This window comes from Apium graveolens, chromosome 10, assembly GCF_009905375.1.
Source record: "Apium graveolens cultivar Ventura chromosome 10, ASM990537v1, whole genome shotgun sequence".
In the NCBI taxonomy this organism is placed as follows: domain Eukaryota; kingdom Viridiplantae; phylum Streptophyta; class Magnoliopsida; order Apiales; family Apiaceae; genus Apium; species Apium graveolens.
In genome coordinates, this window is record NC_133656.1 from 178,390,779 (window position 1) to 178,396,840 (window position 6,062).

The window sequence follows — 6,062 nt, forward strand, 5'->3', positions numbered from 1 at the left end:
GTTCAACAGTAGTCTTCCTTGGTTCCGCCGCTTTCTCCTTTTGCTTAGATTCTTCATCTCTAATTTCAGCTTCTCCTTTTTTTGCCTTTTCAGCATCAGCAACTTTTCCAGACCTTAAGGTAATAGCCATGACTTGCTCTTTAGCTTCCTTCCTGCCTGGTACTTCCGTGTCACTGGGAAGAGTGCCAGGTTGATGATTGAGCACTACACTGGCTAATTGACCGATTTGATTTTCCAAGGTCTTGATAGAAACCGCCTGACTCTTGCATAACAGCTTAAGTTTCTCAAAAGCAGCACTAGTAGGTGCAGCTGTACTTCCCTGTTGAGGATATGATTGCCTTGTAGCATACTGCTGTGGTTGCTGGAATCCAGGTGGGTTAAACTGTTTACTCACTCCTTGCTGATATGGTGGCTGAATAGCATTCGGATTATTCCCCCAGCTGAAATTTGGATGATTTCTGTTGTTAGGATGATAGGTCGCTGGCACAGGCTGCTGTTGTCGCTGATAATTATTCACATACTGAACAGATTCGTTGACAAGAGAACACTGATCCGTAGCATGAGAACCTGCACAAAGCTCACAAACCATAGCTATTTGATTAACTCCATATGTAGCCAGAGAATCAACCTTCATTGATAGCGCTTGGAGCTGGGCTGCAATAGCGGTGGCTGCATCAACTTCCAGAATACCTGCTACCTTGCCTGACGTCATCCTCTGAGTTGGGTTTTGATGCTCATTTGCAGCCATCGTCTCTATAAGATTATACGTCTCAGTATAGCTTTTAGCCCATAAGGCGCCTCCAGCTGCTGCATCGAGCATGGGCCGAGATTGGGCCCCCAAACCATTATAGAAACCCGTGATCACCATCCAATCCGGCATTCCATGATGTGGACATTTTCTCAACATTTCCTTGTAGCGTTCCCAAGCCTCGCACATAGATTCTGTAGGTTGCTGCGCAAACTGAGTAAGAGCACTCCTCATAGCAGCAGTCTTTGCCATCGGACAAAACTTCACCAGAAACTTTTGCGCAAGATCTTGCCACGTAGTGTGGACCCAGCTGGTTCAGAATGTAACCAGTCTTTAGCCTTGTCCCTTAGTGAGAATGGGAAAAGCCTCAACTTCATAGCCTCATCAGTCACGCCATTATACTTAAAAGTAATGCAGATCTCGACAAAATTCCTTATGTGCATGTTGGGGTCTTCAGTTGCCGCTCCTCCAAAAGAAACAGAATTCAGCACCATTTGAATAGTGCCCGGCTTGATTTCAAAGGTGTTAGCTTGAATAGCCGGATGAAGGATGTTTGACTGAATGTCATCAATTTTAGGCCGAGAAAAATCCATAAGAGCTGGATCAGCTTGAACAATATGATCTCCCATGTTTACTGGTTCTTTCCGCTCAGTTCCTGAATCCGAATCCTCAAAATCTAACTTCTCCGGAATATCAAGAACTTCGTCTGTCTCCTCAGCTGTATCTAAAGTCCTTTTGCGAGCACGAGAATGAGTTTGCATAAACGCTTGCTAAAGTACCTGAAACACAACCGGAAACAATAATTAACTACTACGTCCTAATCACTGAGTCCTAATGACCAATGATGGTAAGTACATAAACTAAACAAATACGCCGAGTCCCCGGCAGCGGCGCCAAAAACTTGTTAGGGCGAAAACACGCGCTAATATTCACGCAAGTATACGCGTTCGCAAGTAATATAGAATACTTTCTAGTTCGTTCCCACAGAGACTCAGACTAAATTATTGTCTAATTTAACTCACTCACCAATGTATGATTACTTCTCAATGTTAAGACACTAACACTTAAAATTGTTGATTAAATATTAACTACAATTAACTACTTAATTAATCACTTACTTAACACTTCAAATTATCAATAATAAAACACTCATGAGATCACAACTTCATTATTACTTCCTTCAATAGTCATTGTTATTACCTTTAGCATGTGATAGTGATGATATTAATCGAATAACACGAAACTGATAAAAGCCAACTTTCATTGTACTAATACCATTCTACCAAACATCCACAATTAAGATAGAAGTTGAATAGTCATCAATTATGTTGAGTTCCTATATGTCTACAGAAATTGACAACACAATGATTTAAGCACAAGTTATTCCTTTTGATTACATAGGGAAAATAAAACTGTTAGAGTTACCCACTAATCATGCACAACGTACATGAACCTATGCTAGCATGGCAAGTTCTAAATCTCAAGATCCACCGTCGCTTCACAAGAGATTAACACCCTATCTTATATGTTCGCGACGCACATAAGACGAATACGCACAACCAATACTAGATATCATACAATCATCACACCCTAAAGTATTAAACAATTAACTAAAGAATTCCATAGTAAATCCGTTGCAACCCCATGATCACGATTAGCCCATAATAGCACTTATCGTCATCATGGGTTCATATGAAATCATGATAAACAAACACAAGAAAATAATAACTAAACTAATTATATTAAAACAAAGTACTTCACAAGAGTAAATAAGTTCAAAGTAAGAAAACTAGCATCCAACGTTACAACGAAACAAGAATCACAAGAAAATATGCTTCCTCTTCGTTGCGGTGTGCTAAATCGGTCTTCTTCCTTATCTCCTTCGCTCCTTGCGTAAAAACACGATCTTCTTTAATCCACACTTGTGAAAACGTCTCAAATCTACTTATATAATAGTCCCATAAAACTCAGATTACATAGAAGTGGAAACCAAACAGAAGTAGAAGTCCTGAAATAATATATTTTTTTCCCCGACCCTGCGTGGCCGCTCAGCATAGCTGAGCGGGTGCTCAGACCTCTACTGGAAAAAAAATCTGATTTTGCTCCGTTTCTTCGCCGTAATCTGCCCGCTTCTTTCCTCTCGCAATGGTGAACACATGCCAAGGCTTATTCTTGATGATTCCTCCCCCGAAATGCAACTATTACCCTGAAATGCATAAACACTAGAAAAACGCATCAAATACACAAAATACTTGATTTCAAGACACCAATTTAAGCCATTTTAAGACGTTCTAAGTGGTATAAAATGCCACTTATCACTGCGCAGCAGGCTGATAAATTTAAATGGGAGTTGAAGTCTCATCTGAGGGGTTCCATAATTTCTTTTAAATTTAATAATGTGGCAGAGGCGGCTGATGCAGCAAAGGATGTTGAGAAGGAGCGCATAGATTTCAGGACTTCCAGGTCTAACAATGGTAGTAAGAGGACTAGGGATGATCAGGGTTTTGCACAGGGTAGACAGTGGTATGGAGGTCAGAATGGTCAGCAGGGACAGTGGCGCGGGCAGAATAAGAATAGGGGTGGTCAGTCATTCCACGGCCGGAATCAGTATGTTGGTCAGAATCAGAATCAGCAGTTTCAACGATAGAAGCAACCTAGGCAGTGGCAGAATCGTCAGCAGGGGCAGAGCCGTTACTCAGTATATGGGGGAAACCCCAAATGATTCCAGTGGCTCCTTGTGCTACATGTGGTGGACATCATCCAGGTAGAGCTTGTTACAGACAGACTGGGGCTTGTTTCTTGTGTGGTAGCATGTCCCATAGGGTAAAGGATTGCACAGTGTCACGCAACCCTGGTGGAGGAGGAGCTGGCGGTGGTAGTGGCAGTGGAAGTCAGCAAAATCCTACAGCCAGAGTGTTTGCATTGACGGCAAATCAGGTAGCAACTAATTCAGGTACCGTTTCAGGAAAACTTCTTATTGGTAGACGTGATGCTTATGTATTATTTGATACTGGTTCGACCCATTCTGTTGTGTCTTTATTGTTTGTTCGTCGCCTTGACGTTGCACCTTCATTATTATATCCTCATATGTCTATTTCTACCCCGATGGGGAATTCTGTTGTTATTTCTGATGTGTATCGAGAGTGTCCGATAGCTGTTGGAGATAGAAATTATAAGGTTAACTTGCTTCCGATGGAGATGCATGACTTTGATGTTATCTTGGGTATGGATTGGTTGAGTGAACATCGTGCCATAATTGATTGTCAAGGAAAAAAGGTGATCTTTAGGGATGCAGATAAACCAGAATTTGTATACCAAGGGTCTCAGCCGAAGGGGGATGTTAAGTTAATTTCTGCTCTAAAGGCGAGTAAATTGTCGTCTAAGGGCTATGATGGCTACCTTGCTTTCGTGAAGGATACATCGAAGGATGAACCTCGCATCGAGGATTATCCAGTTGTGAAGGAGTATGAAGATGTGTTCCTCGACGAGCTACCAGGTTTGCCACCACATAGAGAGGTGGAGTTTACTATTGAACTTGTTCCAGGTGTCGAGCCTATTTCTAAGGCGCCTTATCGAATGGCACCACTTGAGTTGCAAGAATTGAAGGAGCAGTTGCAAGAGTTGTTGGATAGAGGATTTATTAGGCCAAGTGTGTCTCCTTGGGGCGCTCCTGTGCTGTTTGTGAAGAAGAAGGATGGTTCCATGAGGTTGTGCATTGACTACAGGGAGTTGAATAAGGTGACTGTCAGAAACAGGTATCCTTTGCCACGCATTGATGACTTGTTTGATCAGTTACAAGGGGCGAAGTACTTTTCGAAGATAGATTTGAGATCTGGTTACCATCAGTTACGAGTTAGGGAGGAAGACATTCCGAAGACTGCATTTCGCACTCGTTATGGTCATTATGGGTTGACGAATGCACCGGCGGTATTTATGGATTTGATGAATCGGGTCTTTCATGATTATCTGGATAAATTCGTGGTGGTCTTCATCGATGATATCTTGATATACTCTAGGAGCAGAGAGGAGCATGAGGAGCATTTACGTACTATACTTGAAATTTTGAGGGAGAGGAAGTTGTTTGCGAAATTTTCCAATTGTGAATTCTGGTTGGAGGAAGTGGCATTCTTGGGGCATGTTGTATCTGGTAGGGGCATTGAGTTGGATCCTGCGAAAGTCGAGGCTATTACTAATTGGCCCAGACCTAGCAATGTGACGGAGGTAAGGAGTTTCTTGGGTTTGGCAGGCTACTACAGGCGTTTTGTGGAAGGTTTCTCTTCCATAGCTTTACCATTGACTCAGCTAATGAGGAAGGGAATTAAGTTCGAGTGGAATGATGATCGTGAGAAGAGCTTTCAAGAGTTAAAAAAGAGGTTGGTGTCAGCTCCAATACTTGTGTTGCCATCAGGGAGTGGAGGTTTTCAGGTGTATAGTGATGCTTCTAAGAGAGGATTGGGGTGTGTTCTTATGCAACATGGGAAAGTGATTTCTTACGCTTTTAGGCAGCTTAAACCATATGAGGTGAATTATCTTACCCATGACTTGGAGTTAGCAGCAGTGGTGTTTGCTTTGAAGATCTGGAGACACTATCTTTATGGAGAGACTTGTGGCATCTTTACTGATCACAAGAGTCTCAAATACATCTTTACTCAGAAGGAGCTTAACATGAGGCAGCGGAGGTGGCTTGAACTTCTTAAGGATTATGATGCAAATATTCAGTACCATCCGGGGAAGGCGAATGTAGTGGCAGACGCTCTTAGTAGGAAGAACTTGGGGAGTGTTGCATCTCTCATTACTCAGCCGCACCTTATTTCAGATTTGGAGCGCTTGGGTGTTGAGTTGTATGTTAGAGGATCAAGTGGTAGCATTGCAAATTTGAAAGTGGAACCGAATCTTGTTTCAAGGTTTAAGGAAGCTCAGAAGAGTTATACAGGTTTGGAAGCTATTAGATCCGAGGTGGCAGGTGGAAAGCAAACACAATTTCATGTCGATGATGAGGGTGTGATGTGGTTGGGTAGTAAATTGTGCGTGCCCGTAGACCCGACGATTCGTGAGGAAATTTTGAAGGAGGCTCATAGTTCTTCATTTTCTATTCATCCAGGTTCCACCAAGATGTATGGAGATTTAAAGAAGCATTTCTGGTGGAGTGGAATGAAGGGAGATATAGCAGAATTTGTGGGAAAATGTCTTACATGTCAACAAGTGAAGATAGACCATCAGAGGCCTAGTGGATTGTTGCAGCAGCTAGATATTCCAGTTTGGAAGTGGGAAAATATTACTATGGATTTTGTGACTCATTTGCCGAGGACTTTCA

At 42.3% G+C, this 6,062-nt stretch overlaps 1 non-coding gene across 1 annotated transcript; it reads left to right on the forward strand.

Annotated features, from left to right (window-relative positions):
* Positions 1-878: 878 nt before the first annotated feature.
* LOC141694179 (small nucleolar RNA R71) lies at positions 879-985 on the forward strand. The gene has a single exon (XR_012563505.1). It is a non-coding gene; the product is annotated as a small nucleolar RNA R71 (small nucleolar RNA).
* Positions 986-6,062: the final 5,077 nt, after the last annotated feature.